Raw genomic sequence first — 22,990 nt, 5'->3', positions numbered from 1 at the left:
CGTCTATGACTTCGGCGAGTGCTGTTTTCGTCAACATGCTGAATTTCTCTTGCCGGACGGGTTTCCGTCGAATCCTCAACTATTTAGAATTTGACCCTCCAATGAGCAGTCAGGGTTTATGGTCGACAATATCGACTGATTTGATCTTCTGGCAGTCCAAGGAACTCTTAAGAGTCTTCGCCAGCACCACAATTCAAACGCATCAATTCTTCGGCGGTCAGCGTTTTTCACAGTCCAACTCTCGCATCCATACATCACAACTGGAAAGACCATAGCACGGGTTATACGGATCTTGGTTGGCAGACTAATGTCTCTGCTCTTTACTAGGCGGTCAAGGCTAACCATTGCTCTCTTTCCCAGAAGCAGGCGTCTCCTAATTTCATGGCTGCAGTCTCCTTCCGAGGTAATCTTGGCGCCCAAGAACAGAAAATCTGTCACAGCTTCCACTTCTTGTCCATTGATGCTCCAGGACTTGATAGGGCAAGACGCCATGATCTTCGTCTTTTTAATGTTCAGTTTAAGCCCAAACTTCTCACTCTCTTCTTGTACGTGCATCAGAAGTCTCTTGAGTTCCACTTCGCTTTCTGCCATTAAAGTGGTATCATCCGCATATCTAAGGTTGTTGATACGTTTTCCAGCAACCTTCACTCCAGCTGAAGACTCGTCCAGACCGGCCTTCCTCATGATGCACTCTGCATATAGGTTAAATAGGCAGGGCGACAGTATGCAGCCTTGCCTCACCCCTTTCTCAATCGGAAACCAATCAGTAAGACCATGCCCAGTTCTGACTGTGGCCTCTTGCCCTTCATAAAGGTTCCTGAGGAGACAGATGAGGTGAATTGGAACTCCCATCTCTTGGAGAGCTTGCCACAATCTGCTGTGATCTACGCAGTCAAACGCTTTCGCATAATCAATAAAGCAGAAGTAGATGGGTTTCTGGAACTCTCTTGCTTTTTCCATGATCCAGCGAAGGTTGGCAATTTGGTCTCTAGTTCCTCTGCCCTTGCGAAACCCAGCTTGCACGTCCGGAAGCTCCCGATCCACATACTGCTGCAGCCTACCGTGAAGGATTTTCAACATCACCTTGCTAGCATGCGAAATAAGCGCGATCGTGCGGTAGTTGGAACAATCTTTGGCACTGCCTTTCTTTGGAATGGGGATGTAAACTGACCTCCTCCAATCCTGTGGCCACTGCAGGGTTGTCCAAATCTTTTGACATAATGTATGCAGTGTGTTAACAGCGTCGTGGTTGAGGTTTTGAAGCAACTCAGCTGGAATACCATCAATTCCGCTAGCTTTGTTCTTAGCAAGGCTGGCTAAGGCCCATTCAACTTCACTCTTCAGGATGCCCGGCTCGAGATCAGTAACGTCAGCTTCTTCAGCAGCAGTGGTCGGTGCATAGACTTGGATAACTGTTATGTTTAAAGGGTGACCTTGGATCCGAAGTGAAATCATTCGGTCGTTTTTGGGGTTGTACCCTAGCACTGCTTTGCCCATTCTTCTGTTTACTATGAGAGCGACCCCATTCCTTCTCTTGGATTCGTGCCCACAATAAAAGACATAATGGTCGCCGGAGTTAAATTCTCCCATTCCGGTCCACTTGAGCTCACTGATACCCAAGATATCAATGTTCAATCTGTCCATTTCTCGCTTGACGATATCCAGTTTACCTTGCGTCATAGATCTTACATTCCATGTTGCTATGTGATATATCTCCTTGCAACATCGGACTTTCCTGTCGTTTCCCGACACATCCACAACTGAGCGTCCTTTTGGCTTTAGCCCAGCCGCTTTATTCGTCCTGGAGCTACTAGGAATCGCCCTTTGTTCATCCCCAGTAACATGTGGGACGCCTTCCAACCTGGGGGGCTCATCTTCCGGCGCCATATCGATAATGGTATTGTGACTGGCCATAGGGTTTTCTTGGCAGGAAATACTGGAGTGGGTTGCCATTACCTTCTCCAGTGAATCACATTTTGTCAGAACTCCAGTGTCTATCTTGGGTGGCCCTACACAGCAGAGCTCACGACTTCATCGAGTTTCGCAAGCCCCTCCGCCACGACAAGGCAGTGATCCATGAAGGGGAAAAATGTGGAACGCTTCACGATTTTGCGTGTCATCCTTGCGCAGGGGCCATGCTGAAGACACCATGTGGTGTCTGAAGGGTTGCATATGAACGAGCCGCACCAGCGCGGCACGCCACTGCTTGTAGTGTGCCCAACCTCCGACAGGCAGTGAGACTCGCACGGATTCGGGCAGTATGGCCAGTGTGACTCTTTCGTCTTCCCATGATAACTATAGACTGTTAGAAATTCGCTGAAAAAGAATGTATTAGTTTAGGCCGTTTACAGTCTCCAAACACATCACAAAATATGTCAGCTGTATTGCATTTCGCTTCTCTCATAATTTGCAGAAACAAAGAAAAACAGCACTACAAAAAATTCACGGGGTTACTTTGCTAGGTACTAGAAAGCGTGACGAATACAATGTTAGAAGCATTTTTTTTATTTAACAAATATTAGCGATGTATAGCAGTTCAAAGTTTTCAATCTTGCTCTAAATCAGACAGGAAGGCACTCACATTTGGAACAGGGAACTGCTATAACGTCGCTAATATTTGTTATATAAAAGTGTGCCTAAGATTGTATTCGTTACGTTTTCTAGTATCTAGCAAAGTGTTCATGTGAATTTTTTGTAGTGCAGTTATTTTTTCATTGTTCCCGCAAATTATAAACAATTTCGTTTATCTTTTGAAATAATTGGCCAACCTGAAACTTAATTACACATTTGAAATCAGTGCAAGAAACTAAATCAGAATACTAGGTTTTATCAAATTTGTTGAAAAACATAGGAAAAATAGCTTTAAGAGCCATGTCCCCCTTAAAAGCAACCAGTTTGGCCATGATTTCAATCCGTGAAATCGCGTTCAATTAGGAAAAAAAAAAAGTCATCGGACTTCTTGCGAGGAGGCTTTAATATTTAGATACCGCGTGCAGTAAAATATGACAATAAAATCTCGAGGAAACGCAGTGTAGCCAATTGCGTGCGTATGTAATCTTCACGCCATTCCAAAACTGCCGTTCGTCAAGCGTAGGTATCGCCTCTGTCAAAGAAAGAGAAAGCCAATATTCTTCTCGAATTAATGTATCTGTGAACTGGAGGCGACGGCGGTAGAACAAAGACAAGAAGCTCAGGCGGTGTGCCCACCCTGTGGTGTGCTAGAGGTGCTGCACAAGTTCTGGCTGCAATGCTCTTCGCTGATTCTGCATGTAGAAGGCCCCCCCCGCCCCCATATTCCCCTGTCGAGAAAGATGGCGCCGCTGCAGCAGCAAAACTATGTATCTGTGGCTGAGGCGTCAAGAGTGTTGAACACCAACCTTGAAAAAGACCGCACCTCATCAAGCGTTCGAACGTTGGCCCTTCCCAGTGGTTTGTATGAGGTTTCCAGTTCCTAGTCTCCAGTGGTATATAAAACTGACCATATGCGGAAGCGCCTTATCGCAGACCAGACTATCTGTGCTCGCTGATAGCTGAAACAGCCTCATTCGGCGCTACTCTGTAATTTATTGCGCAAATGCACGTGTGGAAAATGAGCCATGTCTGGGACGTTACTCCACGCTGCACCACACTAGCGCAAGCCGCACATGGCATTTTAAGCTTTAAAACATGCAAGAGCGGTGTCTGACTGCTGCTCTTGTCACCGAGGGGAATAATTTTATATATTTGTTTGTATTGTTCAATGTGGCCGGCGCGCATCTAATTGTTTACGACACTGATTGACTCGATTTACAATTTGCTCTTTCAAAATTTATCTTATTTTATCGTCAAGAAAATTTCTAAACTCTTTAAGCCTTTGCGGCCATTTCAGTTATGAGACGTTCTAATCAACAGATCAAAATGAAAACCATACCCATGTTTGGTTTTGAAGTTTCTCACGTGGAAAAAAAAAATTACATGACACAAAAAAAAAAAGAAAAAAAAAAGGGCTATGTTTTTGGAGCAATGGTCCCGGTTTCAAACCGGCTCAAGGTGTGAGGACGCCCTAGCAGAGGTGTCTGGATCACTTCGGCCACCTGGGGTTCTTCAATGAAACTGCAATCGTTAAGTATGCCTGCCATGCTTTCAGCTTCGACTGAAATGCTGTCTCCCATTTAGGATCAGACTAGGGTATCCCAGTTCAGTACACGAGAGCTTTAATGACTAAGCTACCGTGGTGCCATAATAAGTAAATAAATAAACTAAGACTAAACTTTTTTCTCTGAGCGTACCATGGTTATTTCATCCGTTTCGCTGCTGCGACGCCGCGGATTTGTATTTTAGTCTTACAAAGTGACTATAAATCGGACATCGGCCCTCTGTGTACAAGCCCGAATCCGGCTCAGGCCCGAACGTTTAAGCCCCCCCCCCCCCCCCCCCCCCCTCCCCGGGTACAGCAAAAATGTTCATGTGTCGGCCCAGACGACCCATGGGCTAAGCCGCACTCTGCTTTTGGGCCGGTCCATGCCCATAGGCAGGGCAGGCAGAGAATATCGTGGGGACCGCTTCCTTTGCTAGAAACGCGCAATGCTTTGCAGCACATGCCCATTTAACTCTGTCGTCCATGTTTTGGACACAAACCTGGGGTCCAAGTGCCCCTCACAAACAGTGACTCTACAGCTCGGTCCTTTCTTGGTACTCCGGCCGCCATAGCTGAAGTTGTTCGACATCTTTTCGCATCGAAAAAAGCTGACATTTTTCCTTGCAGAATATGTAGCCTGTATTGCAGTGGGGAACAATGCACTTTTTTCCACATTACATTACATTACAACTTAGAATATACCATGATCGAAGAAAGGCGTGGAGCGGGGGCGTCAGCGAGAAAACCGAAATGCGCACCGATGCAAGTTGAGAACTGACTGCCATTTCTTGCGGCAACCAGCGAACCCGCAGCCACCAACAGTCAATGCAGACTCTCGGCAGCGTATGGAAATCTGAGTATCGGTATTGCCACTTACTGTTCGGTGCAGTACAGCCCGTTCACACACTTCTATTCTAACACCATGATGCGCAGGTTGTGGGTCCGGGCTGACCAGTGGCATATGGTAGTTTTTTGCTAAACAATTACCTTTCAGACAAACTCATTATGAATTATCCATTGATTGCCACGCCATTATGGGCATAGAGCAGGGGTCTCAAACTCATATTGCTATGTGGGCAGCATTGAGAAAGCTGTTTCTCTCATGACCCAGGAGATAGAAAATAACAAAACAGGAAACAAAGTACAATAAATAACTATAAAATGAACAAAATTAAGTAAAATTTCTTTTTCCGAGACCTAGCCCTCTCATTATTGCAAAAGAAAAGCAATGTGTGCTCCTTTCCGCTTGAATGCCGGACAAAAGCAGCTTCAGAATCGCTCGGAGAGAGGTACTGAAATGATACACTTATAATCCTCAACAAGAAAAAAAAAGAAGAAAAGCACCCTTGGAAACGAAAGAGAAGGCAGGATGTCCGGCTCCTTGCTTTTGATGGCATAGTGGTGTCAAATGAAAGTTCACGCAGATTAAGGGGTCAACGCCTTTTCAAAAATAAATGCGTACTAACTGGGTACAAAGTCTGAGTTTATTTTAGTTTAAAATTAGGGCTGGTGGTAATGCTTTCAAAAGGTCAGCTGAAAATTTTGAGCTGGTGGACTGCATCACACAGCTCCGCGGGGCGTGCGCCAAGGCCCCTGGCATAAAAGAAAAATCTGATGAGTGGAAAGAAAGTGTTCAACGTTAGTGAAAAGATAGTGGATGGAGTGATGGAGTGGAGGGGCTGCATGCCCCACTCTCAGCAAGGGAAACTAGAATACTTCTTTGCTCGACAAGTAAAGAGGATATACTTTAGGCAGGCATTGCCTCTGCTACGAAACGGGCACCACCGTAGGCAGTGTACACCTGGCCAATTCTTCAGTACCGCGCGACCGTCGGCTGCCTGGCGCTGCTGTGCCGGAAGATGCAGATGACAAAGTAAGTGAGTGTGAAGGTGTGCTTACAATTCGTGCTGCTGCAGTGAGCCTTGTTTGCTACGCAGCTGTGATTAATGAGAAGCAACCCTGTCACAATCGGCTGGTAGGCATATCGGTGCCCTGGAGAAGCTGCCACTGTTTGTTTTTAGCTGCAATATCTGCATAAAGAAGGCCACAAGCAAGCACAACCCGTGGATTACCCGAGATATAATTCACATGAAATGAAAAATTAGTAGGTTAAGGCAAAGAAATGGGCAAAGAGCAAGCTTAGAATTAAAGATAAACATAAGTAAGCTAACAAAACAAAGAATAAGGTACATGAGGCTAAAAAACGATTTTGTGGCGCTACACTTAACAAATTCATTAAAAATCTCCCGGACAAGTTCTGGAAGTATATAAACAGAAAAAATGAGACTGCTACTTCGCTTTCACATGGAAAGCAGCAAGCTGATTCATTTAACAGTTACTTCCAGTCCACTTTCACTGCCGACAATAATGTCTTAGGAACTTTATTGTGTCATAGTAATGAGTCAACACAACTTTTAGGCGCTCCGGTTATAAGCGTACTTGGGATTCTTTCTCTGTTGTTGAACCTTAAAGGGACACTAAAGACTACATTTGGTGGCACTGTCGCCGCATATCCGGCAGCAAAAAATCGAATAATTGCTGAGATATTGCGATAAGAAGTTGAGGTTTTTTCTTGTTCCCGCCGGTGGAATTCAAACTGTGGCCGGCGCGGCCCGCGGCGTCGCATCCCTCGAGGGCCAACTTGGCAACAGCGTACTCGCAATGACGGCCTCATCCGAAATAAATAAAACAATGAAGAGAGTCATTTAACGAGCGATGGGCCCATAAAGGAATAAAAAAAAAACATAGAGCGCTTGTAATGCGCAATACATTACATGTTTCTCAAGCTTTTGCGCTCCTTCTCGCACTGTGTATAAACAAACCGAGCGCTCGGTCATCGAAACGCTTCCCGACATGTTTACATACACATAAGATTTACTTACCAGCAAAATAGTGTCCTCGCTGCTGCGCTTGTTAGTTTTGAAGCTTCGTCGCACTTTTTTCCTTCAAGGTTTGTGCTACAGCTCCATGTTCAACGAAAATTACGTCCACGGTAGCAGAGCATGACCCACTATATTTGCCAGCGCTGTGAAATTCTACATGTTAAAATGGATCCAGTGCACAATATAGTGCGCATAGGCATCCAGAACGTTAGTTGCAAGTCGTGAGAGCAGGCAGCATGCTGCGATGGTCAAGAAGTTGTAATTTTTTAGACCGGCGGCAGAAACATTTTATTGTAAATGGGCCATGACATAAAGTGCAGAAATATTTCTGGGGTTCCTGTGGAGTGGCGTTGCCGAACGGTTAGCGCCGAACGTTACGGAGCAAGCAGTAGCCAGTTCGAATCTTACCGGTACTGGCGTTGTTGTTTTGTTTTCTACAAAATGATTTTTTGTAGAAATTCAGGTGCTGCAGGTCCAAACAAACTATCCGAGTGCGCACGAATTGCCTGAGCCGAAACATAACCAAAACTGAAGTGGGCGCCTGTGGCTCCTCCAAGTATATTTTTGTATTTGCCTTGCAACGTTTACGTTGTCTTTTCGCCGTCGTTTACGTATGATAAAAGCGTGTTGTTATATTCGAGACAGAACCTACGACCGCATTCAAACGAGCAACGTAATTCGCATTTGTCAGCCTTCGTGATCCCTAGCGCGTCACGTGATTTGTAGTTGCGGGTTACCTGTATTTCTGTTCTTCCTCTTTACTACCTTATAACAGCTCTGTTTTCAGTAAGAGTGGATATTTTGTAATCAGGAATTGGCATTCTATCGATGCAAGCCCACTTGAGTTTTCTCTTTAGTGTCCCTTTAACGAAAAAAAGTTTGGGTCCCGATGAAATTCCGAATTGCTTTCTTAAGCGTTATGCTGAACCAATTAGCGAATATCTCTACCTAATATTTTCTAAGTCACTTGAGGACAGCTGAATGGAAGATAGCAAAAATAGTTCCCATTCACAAATCAGGCGTCTAATTCTCGGCCTATATCTCTCAAAATACTTGAGCGTATTTTATTTCTTAAAGAACATACCAGGATGGCTGTTATCCAGCTCACAGAAATTTCTCATGACCTAGATCAACGACCAAAGTCATTCCTTGATTTCTCGAAAGCTTTTGATCGTGTAACACACGCCAAACTGAACTTGAAACTAAATGAGATACTTGTTACGAGGTAGATAGCCAGCTATTTATTGGAATATGTGCAATACAATGCCTCTGATACTGTTCCGGTTATTTCTGGGGCTCTCTGCTTGCACCATTTATTCTATGCATAAATGACATAACGTGGATGTAAAGGTGATGCTGATGATTGCGTACTATATCACTCAAGCAGACCAAGAAAGGCTGAACACAGCTCTAAGTAACGTCATACAGTGCTGTAATACATGGCAAATGGTCATCAATATGTAAAAGACGGTAGTCACAAATAAGAAAACAAAACTTAGCTTCTCTTATGGCACAGGCAACCAAGTTCTTAAAATAGTAACTGAAAAGAAATACCTTGGTGTGATTATTTCTGATCATCTCAGCTCCAAACCCCAAGTACAAAACATTACCAAAAAAGCCATGAGTAGTTTATACTTCCTCAGATACCAAGTTACTTGCGTATAAGATCCGTCCAATCTTAGAATATATGCAAATGTCGTCTGGTTTCCATATATGCAAAAAGATGTACACATGCTCGAATCAGTTCAACGAACAGCGGTTCGCTTTATCTACCACAGATACCGGCGCACTGACTCTCCCATGAAGCTGCTTTCCTGCACAGGTCTAGACACATTATCATGTCGCGTAACACTCCATCGAGTTTTTATATCAATTAATTCATAACGCATTCAACATGGATCCTGCTACTTACATTTGTTTTAACCGTTCTAGAGAAACACTTCGCAAGCATGAGTTTACGATTAATGAATACGCTTGCGCTAATAACACATATTATTTTTCTTTTTTTCCCTGAGCAGTAAGGGAATGGAACGCCTTAGATAAATCTAACTGCGCAGAATTCGTTAGAAAAATTCATAGAGCTTGCAGCCTCATCAGTTCTGTCATCAAGCAAGACTTGATGACCATCCAGTCTGTATGGTCTTAAGTTTTTTTCGCACTCGATTATGTACCCAGTGTATGATTGTACTAAGGAATACTTTGAGGCGTGTTTAAACGCATGTTTTGAACGCCAGAGTTGGCTATCTTCCATCTTCTGTTATTCACTCGATGTTTCCGCATATGAATGCTCATTTCTCGTTTTTAAACCTGATTGCTGGCTTTTGTATTGTTTGTTGTTAGCTTGCATCCTTGTCTATAAATCCACTCCTGTAATGGTCCTAAGAGGGGACCAGCAGTATGTTCAAATAAATAAAATAAAAATATCGTGCAAATAATATCTTCAAAGTACACACATTTCTGATAAAAAATCGAACATGCCCAATAACTCTTTTGCCATTGTTACTTGTGAAAAATTATTGTCGAGAATATTAAATATCGACACAATCATTACTTAAAAAAACAAAAAAAAACAAAAAAACCCCAGACAGTATTCGCAAATAGAACCAGGGACAAGTGTAATATTTGTAACGTTACAAGTTTGCACAGATTAAAACCACAAGCACATAGCAAAGCGCTTCCAGAACTCTGATATGAAACTTGATTCAGGGGGTTGCTACCAACGGAGCAGAACAGCCAAGCAGACAACACTCGCTCAAGCAGCATGATTACGCCTCCCTGCTTGTTCCCTCTCCTGATTTGCACTTTGCTTCTGCTCTGATAGTTGACACTCGCGCGGTACTGTTAAAGAATTGGCAGGGTGTACATTCTGTGGTGCTTGACTTGCAAGCCATTGATGCCAGACCTCATTTTATCTTTCACAGTGGTTTCCAAAGCTATCAAGTTCTGGCACATGCACAAAAAAAGCAACCAATCTGTGCAGGAATATCATTCGTTAAAGGCTTTACCAGTTTTTCACAGCGAATTGAGAAGACAATATAGCGTGGTTTGATCTTCCATCTTGCGCAAACATTTGTTTGTTTTTGGAGCTAGTCTGGTTTTCTTAGTTTGAATCAACTGCATTAATTGCATTAATGCAGATGCATTAATTGCAGCTGAGAAAGAAAGGCTGCGAACTACAAGCTGGACACTGCAGCTGCAGGAATGCTTGCTTGTTCGATTCATTCATGCACTCTATGCAATCTGGTGACCTGTGCCCAAGCATGTTCCCCATGTAAAACAAATGACCAGTGACGGTGGCACAGCAATTGTTTTGAAATTAAGTACAGGGCTCACCTTGTGGCGTTAGAGCATATGCTGCCTCCGCCTTTCATAGTCCCATTTGTTCAGCTTCAGCAACCAGCAAGCACATGCTAGACTCCAAAACACATATCCGGAAGGTCCCTGCGTACCAAATATTAGACATCAGCTTATAAGCGGTCTTCACACACACAAAACAAATTGTTGATGCACTTTAAACACAAAGCGAAATCGCATACCTCACCGTAATTAGAAAACGGCCCTGCATACATTTCACAGTGCGCTGTCATAAAATGAGGTATAAAATCATTATTCTACACCGTGTCATAGCAACGAGGGTCACACAAAATGATAGTATGTCGCACAAATGGTTAGTACGTCGTGGTGCACCGAAACAAAAGCTTCCCACACAGGCCTGTGTGATCCTCGCCTTTCCTGCTTCTACGCGTTGTTTTGTCATGTCCTAGTATCCCCTAAAGTCCCTCTATCAGCTATTCATCCAGACCGCTGAGGAAAGCTTACCCAAGTTTCCCGCCGTTTTCAGGCGCACGCAAGACTGGTAGTCAAGCGTGCTTTACATGACTGAGATTTTGGTGCGGTCGGCCTAATAAATGGTATTTAACCGTCCTTGGTGTCGAACTGCGTTGACCTTTTGACTTTCGATAATCCACCTTTGGGGCCAAGCAGGCTCAATGGTCGTCAACAGAACATTCGGCCGCAGGGAGGTTGAAAACTCCAGACAGCGGGCAATGACTCAATACATGCATACTGAAGTATGTAAGAATAGACATAGACAGAATAGACATAGATATGTCTAAAGACGTCTTTAGACATATCTAAAGAATAGACAACCACCTACCCACAAAACAATAGCCGGAAGTGACGTCATTTTTTAAACCGGTGAAGATGTCATGGGTTGCAGCAAGCATTTCGCTCCTGCAAACGGGTCGCAGCAGACAGCGCCTTATTTTACCAGAGAACACATAGCAAACCTCACGGTGGAGCGGCTGCCCATTTTTATATCCGATATGTTGTTAAAACTGGTATTGTTGTAAGTGGGTTTGACTGTATAACATTGCATTATATAGTTCCTTTGGTTGGTGTGTTCAAGTCACTCATGTTTCTTTATCGCTCTTTGTACCTAACCTAGCTGGTGTTATGCTTCACCAGATTTTGAGGTGACTTGTGAAAACTACCTGTGTTCTTGAATTCTCTTTCAATGGTAAACGATTTTGTTTATTGATCTTAACAGGACGCAGAAATGTGCCAACACCGAATTCCATTGCCAGGACACATGAGTGTATGCTCATGAATGTATTTTTAGCCATGCTTTGTTATGATAAGGACCTCTGTCATGATGAGAATGTTGCTCGTTCACAGGCAGGGAGCAAAGATGGATAGAGGGCCAAAAGAGGAGAAGTAGTTGTATGATGACTCAATATCGCAACAACCTATGGTACATACAGCAACTTCAGATTAACGTTACTTAACACTGTTGTTGTGGACATATCCTCCCCTTCATTCGGGGGAGGACATTATAATCGAAGGGCCCTTCCTTACCAGCGAGCAAATAGCAAAAAATATCAACGAGCATGGAGGTATTGTTTCTTGCCCCTTGCTTCGCCCGTGAAGATAGCTTCTTGTTTATTTATTTATTTATTTACATTACCCCTCAGGGCCAGAGCCATTACAGAGGGGGAGTGGTAAATACACAAAAAATGAAGAGAGTACAGTATGTAAGTACATGAATGTCAAATATATACAATGTTAGCTAGAGCTACGCGGAGTTAGTAATGCCAACAATTTCTGCGGGAAGGTGGTTCCAGTCTCGTCAGGTTCGCAGCAGGAAAGATTGCGAGAAGCATTTCGTGTTACATGATAAAATTCCAACTTTGTGTTGATGGTCAATGCGATGGGATACATAAATTGGACGGGGAATGAGGTGATCACGAAGAGCGGGATGATGGTACAACTTGATTATGCGGAAAACTTTTCTGCGCGATGTCAGTAGAGGGAGGCACAAATTAGTCTTCATGGCTGTTATACTGGCTGTTCGGTTGTAGTTAGCAAGAATAAAACGTACAGAGTTATTTTGGACCATCTCGAGATCAGTAATTAAGTTCACATGAGCAGGGTCCCATACCGGTGAAGCATACTCGAGTTTCGATCTTATTAATGTTTTGTATAGTAACAGTTTCAAGTGAGAAGGAACATTATAAAAGTTGCGACGTAAGTAGCCTAGCATGCGATTAGCATTTTTAATTATGTTCTCGGTATGGAGGGACCAATCGAGGTTACTAGTAATGTGGACGCCGAGGTATTTGTATGACGGAACTGATTCCAAGGAAGTGTTATCGAGGTAATAGTGGGGTGGGGAGGAAGTTTTTCTAGATACGCTCATGACTTTGCATTTGTTAATATTTAGCTGCATTAGCCAATCCTTGCACCATTTACCAATAGCAGAAAGGTCTGACTGAAGTAAGGTAATGTCGTTAGCATTGGTTATTTCTCTATAAATGACACAATCATTGGCGAAAAGGTGAATATGAGAATTTACAAGAGAGGCAAGATCGTTAATGTAAATCAGAAACAAAAGAGGACCAAGAACGGAACCTTGTGGAACTCCAGAACACACCTCTGTAAAGCTAGAATTATAACCATTAGCAGAGACAAATTGTGAGCGATTAAGTAAAAAACATTCAATCCATTTCAATAAGTTACAGTTAATGTTCAGATTTGATAGTTTGTGAAGTAGTAGTTTGTGACAGATCTTGTCGAACGCTTTAGAAAAATCTAAGAATATGCAGTCAGCTAGTGATGAGATGTCTAGAATGTGATGCAGAGCATGTGTAAATGATATTAACTGTGTTTCACACGAGTAAGATTTCCGAAAACCATGTTGCGCTGATGTAAAAAACGATTTCGATTCGAGGAAATTAACAAGGTTAGTGAATATTATATGTTCGAGCATTTTGCAACAGGTACTAGTAAGGGATATTGGACAATAATTACTAGGGGATGCTTTACTGCCGGATTTGTAGACTGGAACCACTTTTCTGATTTTCCATTCATTAGGAAGTGTTGAATGATCAAGTGATTGCTGGAAAAGATTTGATAACATTATAGAAGAATAAGCCGAAGTGTTTTTTAAGAACTTTGAATTTATACAGTCATATCCCGGAGCAGAGTGAAAACTGAGACCATCAATAAGCTTGTTGACACCTGGCATATCAATGGTTATTGGGGGCATGATAAAATAGTTTGAATAGTGTATTGTTGGCATAGGTACATCAGATATGGTTGTAAAGTTGTCAGTAAATCCGCTGTTCAGAATTGTAGCACAAACGTCGGAAGGAACGGGGTCACCTGATGGGTAAGTTAGGGCGATGCTGTCATCAGTGGAAGGATTAATGACACGCCAGAATTTTTTCACATTTGTGGTTAGCATAGAGGGTGAGTAAAATTTCATTTTAGCTTCTTTGAGCGCATGCACGTACATATGGGGCGCAACTGTATATGAAGCCCATCGCTCGCTAGTTGGGGAAAGCTTCGCAATACGGTAGAGGCGTTTCTTTTTGTTAGATAGACGCTTGATGTGATTATTATACCAGGGAGCGTTTGAGTGATCGGTTACCGTGCGAAGGGGAATGAACTGTTCAGTTAGTTGGGTCACTATAGCTGTGAACATGCTCCAGTTAGTTTGCACACTACGGTTGTCAAAGTTATCAAGGAAAACATTGATAAAAGAAGATAGCTCGTTATTTATCGCCTCAAAGTTTGCTCTGTTGTAGTCACGTATAACTTTTTTCTTTTTAAGGTTATTCGTAGGAGATAGGTTAATGTAAAGGTGCAGCAGCAAGTGGTCGCTGATGCCCGGAAGGTATGTTATAGATGATACTATGTCAGATCGATTTGTTAAGACTAAATCTAGTATATTCGCTGCGTTTGCTGTTATTCTAGTTGCTTGTGTGCACAATTGTACTAAAGAGAATGTTGTGCATACATCTATAAACTCGCGACCTTGAAAAGAGAACGGGGACATTGAAGGGGGGTCCGAGATCCATGTTATGTTCGGAAAATTAAAATCACCAAATAAGAAAGGCGGACATGAAGGAAAACGTGTAGTGACCATATTAATAGCATCATAAAGTTCTTCACTAAACGTAGGCAACGAGGAAGGTGGACGGTAGCAAACCCCTATCACTACACGCTGGTGATTAAGGGTGATCGCGGACCAAACTATTTCCAGGTTAGTCTGGATGCGTATGCATGATGAAGGAATGTCATTGGAAATAGCTAGGAGCACTTCGCCGCCTCGCTGCGTGCCACGATCGCATCGAAAAAATGAAAAATGTTCAGCGTTTAAAAAGATTTCGCTGTCGTGAATATGCGCAGTGAGCCATGTTTCTGTTAAGGCGATAATTTTAGCGGAAAAAGTGTCGATAGCTGATGTTAGATCGTTATACTTGTTCAAAACGCTTCTGACATTAGTGAAAAGAACAGATACTGAAGCTGTGATTGGCCGACCACTACCCCTCCCGCGTACCTAGGATGTGTTATCAGGGACAGCGGCAGAGGCAGAACCAACATGTGCGCTGCGTGTATCAATGTTGATGACTGTGTCAGTGTTAGTGTCGTACATGTAACATGACTTGTTCATAATTAGCTTATTGTAGCGCAGCTTGTGGGTGGGGGAACCAGGTTGGCTCTTAGCAAACTCAATAAGCTTTTTTCGTGCCAGACGTGTTGCCACCGAAAAATCTTCAGTAAGGGAGACCTGTTTAGCTTTCAGACTGTTACGCTTGGAGAGGATTAGGTCTTTTGTTTTGAAATTTAAGAATTTCGCAATGACAGGAGGACATTTGTTGGTTTTGAAAGTCCCTAATCGGTGGGCGCGTTCTATTGCGTTGGGGGCAAGGCAGTCGGTAAGAATAGCGGTTAGCTTTTCTTCAGATTCCTGCCAGGTTTCATCTGGAGTGGAAAATTAAATTATTGCGCCGGGATCTATCATCCAGCTCATCCTGCCGGGAGTTTAACGAGTTCACTGAAAGTTCGTCTAAATTTCCACGCTCAGTTGATCGATTTTTTTACAGTTGTCTTCAGCGGGCCTGAATGGCAGTGATTTTTGTTTCAATAGTTTTGTGGCCCGATTTAATAGCTTTAACGTCTGCGCTTTAGAACTCTGCAAGGAGCGAGTATGGGCATCTTTATATAACTTTCATCTGCTCTGAGGGGTCAGAGGGTAAGGTAGGAGGCCCCGGGTTCATCTCGACATCACCAGCGCGCAATAGTAAAAGGGTCATAGCACTCATAAAAAACATCGCACAACACTTGTGGACACGGAAACAGTACTAAGCAGACGTTGTTACTTTTCTTAGCGTATAAAGGAAGCTTTGTACACAGCTGCATAGCAAAATGGGAGCGATTCAGTGCCAGATTGCAAGTACTGTCCACTGAAGCGAAAGTTGCTCAGCTGGGCTCTTAAATACATGGATGATGTTGCTGACGATACGGAAGATGAGTTGTACCGGACCAGATGCGTCAAGGAAGGGCGCGAAGGTAAGATGCAAAGGAAGCACCCCGTCAGACGCGCAGGCGTGGTAGCAACCCAGTGTCGGAGGCTGGCATATCGGGTTCCGCGAAGTGGCCGATAACCACGGGAATGCAAGCAGGGCCTGCATAGCAAAATGGGAGCGATTCAGTGCCAGATTGCAAGTACTGTCGCCGTGTCCACTGTGTTGAAGTAGAGAGGGACAGTGACGAAGGAATCCGTCTTTTTTATTGCCCTTTAAGTCGGGCTGAGAAGCTGCTACGCTGCACAGAAAATAATATAATCGAGTTTGGTGTACCCAGATTCTTGTTAGCATTTAAGGTGCTTTGTGATAGTTTTGAGACTACTATTGAAGGTATGTTGTGCATCCTAATTGTCTTAATTGCCGCTTGCACGGTAGCCAGTGATTTCGGCAACTGGCCGGGAAGTTTGTGTGTTATAGCACCTTAAGCACAGCACAGGGAGACTAGCAAGGACTCTTTGGGTCATTTGCCATTCTACTTCTCTTCGCTCAATGGCACGAACAATACCCTCTGTTGATGTCTTCTTTCGCCCGGCTTCCAGGGCCCATTCCAGGCCTTCTGGGCACCTTCTGAGCTCAGGGTCATCCTCGCAACCACCGCGGGCGAACTCTGGACCCGGTTTTGTAACCGGGTTTTTCCCACCGCCGATCTTTGTTTGCGGCCAACACCTGCGGCCATTCCCTGCGCCCGTCACCACCGGGCCGGGCTTTCGAATCCGACCTACCAAACCCAGGTAAGCGTTACTCCTGCGGACTCCCGGACGGGTTCCTGCCGCCTGCTGCCGGTGTTTCGCTGGATTTGGGAGCTCCGGAATCTTAAAGCCGCAGGGCGTGGCAGCCTTGCCTGGGCCTATGGAGTCATGATGAGGGTTTGAGCTGAAGGGTGAACAGCTCCGGCAACACACTGCCTCACGAGAACAGGAATTGGCCGTAATTCGCGACAACTTCCCTACCAAACCTCGGCCTTTCGTCAACGGTGGTCAGACCTGTGACGCAGCGGGTGGTGCTAAGAATCTCTGGCTCCGCTGGACAGGACGCCATTGGAAACTGACCCTGGCAACTTTTAACGCTAGAATCCTAGTTAGTGAAGCTAGTTTAGCAGTGCTGTTAGAGGAACTAGAGGGTTTGAAATGGGATGTCATAGGGCTTAGCGATGTTAGGAGGCCAAATGAGGCATACACTTTACTGAAGAACGGGCATGTACTGTGTTATCAAGGTTTACCGGAGAAGCGAGAACTAGGAGTAGGTTTCCTTGTCAATGAGTATATAGCTGGTAATATATATGAGTTTTATAGCATTAATGAGAGGGTGGCAGGCCTTGTAATTAAGCTTAATAAGCAGTATAAACTGAACGTTGTACAGGCCTACGCACCTACATGTAGTCTTGAGGACTTGGCAGTTGAAAACTTCTATGAAGATGTAGAATTAGCATTGCGGAAAGGAAAGACGCAGTATATACTGTGCTAATGGGCGACTTCAATGCCAAGGTAGGGAAAAAGCAGGCAGGAGCCAAGGAAGTAGGTGACTATGGCATTGGTTCTAGGAATAGCAGGGGGGAGTTACTAGTTGAGTTTGCAGAGCGAAATAACTTAAGAATCATGAACACCTTCTTCGGAAAACGGAAGGTTTGGAAGAGAACATGAAAAGGTCCTAACGGTGAGACTAAAAATGAAATTGACTTCATAATGTGTTCTAACCCCGCCATTGTGCAGGATGTAGAGGTAATCGGGAAGGTGCGATGTAGTGACCACAGGATAGTAAGGTCTTGAATTAATCTAAATCTGAAAAGAGAACGAAACAGATTAGTAAGAAAGAAGTGCATCTATGAATTCGCAGTGAGGGGGAGGGCAGAAGAGTTCAGGATCTCGCTACTTAATAGATATCTAGCTTTAACCGAGGATGACGACATTAGCCATGGATGAACAATAATTTCAGAGATACCATTACTGAGTGCTCTGTAGAAGTAGGCGGTAAGATAGAGAGGATACTGTTAAGCTGTAAGGAGACAAAAGATTTGATTAAGAAACGCCAGAGTATGAAAGTTTCTAATCCAACAGACCGATAGAACTGGCCGAGCTGTCAAAGCTAATCAATAAGCGCACAGTGGCCGATATAAGGAAGTATAACATAGAGAAAATTGAGCATGTTGTAAAGAACGGGAGAAGCCTTAAAGCGGTAAAGAAGAAATTGGGCATAGGCAAAAATCAGATGTATGCACTAAGGGACAAGGCGGGCAACATCATCACGAATAGGGACAAGTTAGTCAAAGTAGCTGAGGAGTTCTATACTGATCTCTACAGCAGCCAACGAAGTCACGACAATAATGAGATTGGCGGTAGGGAAATGCAGTCAGACGTTTCGTCAGTGATGAAGGACGAAGTTAAGAAAGCATTAGAAACTATGAAAAGGGGGAAAGCAGCTGGAGGGGTCAGGTAGCTTTAGATTTGTTGAAGGACAGGGGAGATATCGTGCTAGAAAAACTGGCCAGCCTGTATACGCAATGTCTGGTGTCATCTACGATACCGGAACCATGGAAGAACGCAAACATTATCTTAATTCATAAGAAAGGGGAAGCTAAGGACTTGAAAAATTACAGACCAATTAGCTTACTGTCTGTTACGTATAAGGTTCAATAAAACAGAGTTGAGCTAGTTGGTACATGTTTAAGGAATAGCAGCGCGGAGACGAAGGAGGTGTTGTCTTCTTCCTCGTCCTTCGTCTCTACGCTGTTATTCCTTAAATACGTGTAAGACATTTACCAAAGTAATCACTAATAGAATCAGGGCAACTTTAGACTGCAACCAAGCAAAAGATCAAGCAGGATACTCTACTATCGATCACATCCATACCATCAACCAGGTGATAGAAAAATGCTCGGAATGTAATCAGCCCTTACACATAGCATTCATTGATTACGAAAAAGCATTTGACTCAGTAGAAACCTCGGTGGTGATGCAGGCATTGTGAAATCGGGGTAGACGAGCCGTACGTGAAAGTGCTGGAATATATAAAGGGTGCACAGCAACCCTAGTTCTGCATAAAGAAACAAAATTCCGTTAAAATAGGTGTTAGGCAAAGAGACACGATATCCTCGGTACTATTCACAGCTTGCTCAGAAGAAGTATTCAGAGACTTGGAATGGGAGCAGTTAGGGATAAGAGTAGATGGAGAATACCTCAGTAATCTGCGATTTGAGATGACATTGCCTTGCTAAGTAACTCACGGAATGAGTTGCAAAGAATGATTGATGACCTAGACAGGAGAAATAAAAAAGTAGGCCTGAAAACCAATTTCCGGAAGACTAAGTAATGTTCAATAGACTAGGGAAGGAACAGCAGTTTACGTTATGTGGCAAAGCACTGGAAGTAGTGGGCGAATACAGTCAAACCTCGATATAACGAACATGCAAAGAACGAATTATTGAATATATCGAACTCTTCAGAAATATTTTTGTCAAACACATGTATCTTTAACTTCCCATAGCGAACGCGGTTCGGCATGAAACGGATATTACGAACTTCGCGACACCAAGCACTACCTCACTTTAAAGCGACACTAAAGAGAAAACAGAAGTGGGCTTGCATCGATAGAATGCCAATTCCTGATTACAAAAAATCCACTCTTACTGAAAACAGCTGTTATAAGGCAGTAAATAGGAAGAACAGAAATACAGGTATCGCCGCCACAGTCGAAACTTGCAACTACAAATCACGTGACGCGTTAGGGATCACGGAGGCTGTCAAATGCGAATTACGTTGCTCGTTTGAATGCGGTCGTAGGTTTTGCCTCGAATATAATAACGCTTTTATCATACGTAAACGACGGCGAAAAGACAACGTAAACGTTGCAAGGCAAATACAAAAATATACTTGGAGGCGCCACAGGCGCCCACTTCAGTTTTGGTTATGTTTCGGCTCAGGCATTTCGTGCGCACTCGGATAGTTTGTTTGGATCTGCAGCGCCTGAATTAAGAGCTTGGAGCAGCAGATGTGCCTGGCTCGTTCCCATTTGAGCATTCGGAGGCACGAGCGAGCGAAAGCCGCTGCCGCCGACACGCTCCTTCGTTCACACTTCTGCGCCAACATATCGCGGCCGTCGCGGCTTCGACTGCGACTGGACCGCTCGACTGCAGCTACATGCGCCACGAAAAGCATACATATGCTAAATACAGAAGGAAAAACGCATTATCATTCAATTGTTCGCTAAATCATGGCACATTTGACCAACATACTGCGTCAACAAGACCTTCAACGTGCTATTTGCAGGCATCGTAAACAAAAGGGGCATACTTGCCGCTCATACCAAGGAGAGCATCGATATATTGCGCTCGTCGGCCGGCGAAAAAAAGGGCGTTGGATAAAGTGCCGGAATACATTACAAAAGGTAAAAAAAAAATTCTATTTGTAGCAAAATAAAAATAAAAACATCAGTAGCCGTAAGATTCGAACTCGCAACTGCTTGCTCCGTAACATTCGGTGCTAACCGCCCGGCTACACCGCGCCTCAGGAGCACCGGACATATTTCTGCACTTTACCTTATGGCCCCATTTACAATGAAATGTTTCTGCTGCTGGTCTAAAAATTATTTCACAGCGCTGGCAAATTTAGTGGCGCCGGCTCTTTGGTCATGCTCTGCTACCGTGGACGTAATTTTCGCTGAACACGGAGCTGTAGCACAAACCTTGAAGGAAAAAAAGTGCGACGAAGCTTCAAAACTAACAAGCGCAGCAGCGAGGACACTATTTTGCTGGTAAGTAAATCTTATTTGTATGTAAACATGTCGGGAAGCGTTTGCGATGACCGAGGGCTCGGTTTGTTTATACACAGTGCGAGAAGGAGCGCAAAAGCTTGAGAAACACGTAAAGTTTACGTAGCGTTCGGCAGAGGCTGCCGTCTGTCGTCGTGTCCAGTGTGGTGCGCGGGTGTGCGTAGTGCTGTGATGGCGGTGAACGTGAAAAAAAGAGCAGCACTGACGTTAAAGACCAAGCTCATGATAAAATCAGGGCCTTCAAGGCAGTTTACAAGAGGAGACTGATTGACACTCTTCTCGTGAAGCTTCTTATGAAGCAGGACTTGAAGATCGACTTGCTGGGAGCATTAAAGCGACATGAGACAGCGTGAAAGGCGAAATGATTGCCAACTGCTTTTGGCACGCAGGTTTTGTTCCAGCAGAGGCCCGTGCATCACATGACGATGGGGACGATTCCGATGAAGCAGAGCTCCGCAAGCTTGATGAGGCCTGGAACGATTTCTCGCGTTTTGTTGGTGACATGCCCGCAACAATGACTGTAGAGGACTTTGTAGGCGACAACATCGCGGCGAACCACGGCTGTACTGACGGACGCCGAAATCGCTGTGGAAGTTTCTGAACATCCCGCAGACGAAGCTCAGGCTGGAGACAATGAGAACATCCCGACTTCACAAGAAGCGCTTGCTGCATTGGACTTACTGCGTCGCCACTGCAGTGCTACTGAGAGCAGTGGGTTTGCCCTTGTTGAGTGTTTGAAAACTGTGGAACAGGGCGTGATACGGAACGTGATCAACACAAAAAAGCAGGCCGTGATAACGCAGTTCTTTGCGTGTAAATAAATGGACCCAAGTAGGCACCCTCCGAGTTGCTGTGCCTTCTCTGATTGAAGTTTGCTGTTCTTGCATGTATTTTCTACGAAATTTTATATTACGAATTATGGATAGAGTGAACTATTTTCCGATTTTTTAACTGTTCGTTATAACGAGGTTTCGCTGTATATCTATTTAGGACAGGTAGTAACCGCGGATTCGGACCATGAAAGGGAAATAACAAGGAGAATAACACTGGGATAGAGCGCATTTGTCAAGCACTCCCATATTATAACTAGCAGCTTACCGGTATTGCACAAGAGGAAAGTATACAGCAGTTGCATCTTACCTGTACACAGCTATGGGGCTGAAACGTGGAAGCTAACCAAGAGGGTTCTACTTAAGTTGAGGACAACCCAGAGGGCTATGGAAAAAAAAATGGTAGGGGTAGCATTAAGAGATAGGAAACGTGCACAGTGGGCCAGAGAAATAACTCAAGTCACTGACATTTTAGTGGAAATCAAGAAGTAATAGGCATGTGCAGGACATATAGCGCGAAGATAGTATAACCGGTGGTTGCTTAGGGTAATAAACTGGATTCCAAGGGAAGGAAAGCGTAGCAGGGGGCGGCAGAAAATTAGGTGGGCGGATGAGGTTAAGAAGTTCGCAGGGGTCAAGTGGATGCAGCTCGCACAGAACCGGGTTAATTGGAGGAACATGGGAGAGGCCTTCGTCCTGCAGTGGGTATAGTCAGGCTGATGATGATGATGATGATGATGATGATGATGATGATGATGCCACGCGACCTGTGCGGTCAGCTAACTGGTCGAGAAATATTGGTATCTACACGTGTGCCTCTGATGGTTCAAAATGTGGCTGCACATTTGTAGCAGTCCAGCATGTAAGAAACCTGCAGTTTGAACTCTCCAAAGAACGCCATTTATGTGATGCCAGGACACTGCAGGTTGCTTGTGGTCGTATTGTGGCATCGTAGCCATTTTTTTTGTTTATCGGGAGAGCGTTGAGGGAGCGTTTTTCTGCCCTTTGCAGAATGTGAGTTGGTGCAGGGGCGAGGAGCAAAGCAAAACGAAAGGAAAGAGCGCAATAAACACTGAGCTCAAAAGAAGTTCAATTCTGTGATATATGGTTAAAGAGTGCGAGATAGCATGTGTGGCAAACAGCCTAAATTGGTCAAATGGTTCAAACAACACAGTTTGTTTGCTGGCTACTTTGTTGTCATTTTAGAAATACTTCAAATAGTTATGTTAGTTAGTTTCAAATAGTTTTTCAAATAGTTAGTTTCAAATAGTTATGTACTTGCTGTAAACAGTGTGGAGCCAGGACCATGCTTTGGCATTTTTTGAGTGTGACACACATTTAAAATGGGCTTTGCCAAATATTCGGCCTTCTTGCCTAATTGCTTGTTGGTTGGCTTTCTTGCGTTGCAACAGTGCTGTTAGGAGAATCAATGAATAATGAACACAAATATTATTTGTGCTCAAAAATTACCCACGTCCTCATGTAGAATAACTCCAGACGTCGTATCTCAAAGAAAAGGCAGGA

The 22,990-nt window shown here is 44.0% G+C and overlaps 1 protein-coding gene and 1 pseudogene across 1 annotated transcript in view; one reads left to right on the top strand and one right to left on the bottom strand.

The window, feature by feature from the left end:
- Positions 1-22,990, top strand: part of LOC146210295 (uncharacterized) — a 155,266-nt gene that overhangs the window by 83,949 nt on the left and 48,327 nt on the right. Inside the window, exon 8 of the mRNA XM_084609161.1 lies at positions 16,412-16,603. The gene's annotated coding sequence lies outside the window, so the exon portion shown is untranslated. The remainder of the gene's footprint in view (positions 1-16,411; positions 16,604-22,990) is intronic.
- Positions 2,086-2,143, bottom strand: LOC146210296 (U6 spliceosomal RNA; annotated as a pseudogene).

This window comes from Amblyomma maculatum, chromosome 1 (assembly GCF_055883805.1).
Source record: "Amblyomma maculatum isolate TAMU_Amacu chromosome 1, ASM5588380v1, whole genome shotgun sequence".
Classification (NCBI taxonomy): domain Eukaryota; kingdom Metazoa; phylum Arthropoda; class Arachnida; order Ixodida; family Ixodidae; genus Amblyomma; species Amblyomma maculatum.
Note: the sequence above shows the minus strand (reverse complement) of the source record. Positions and strands in the feature narration are given on the sequence as shown.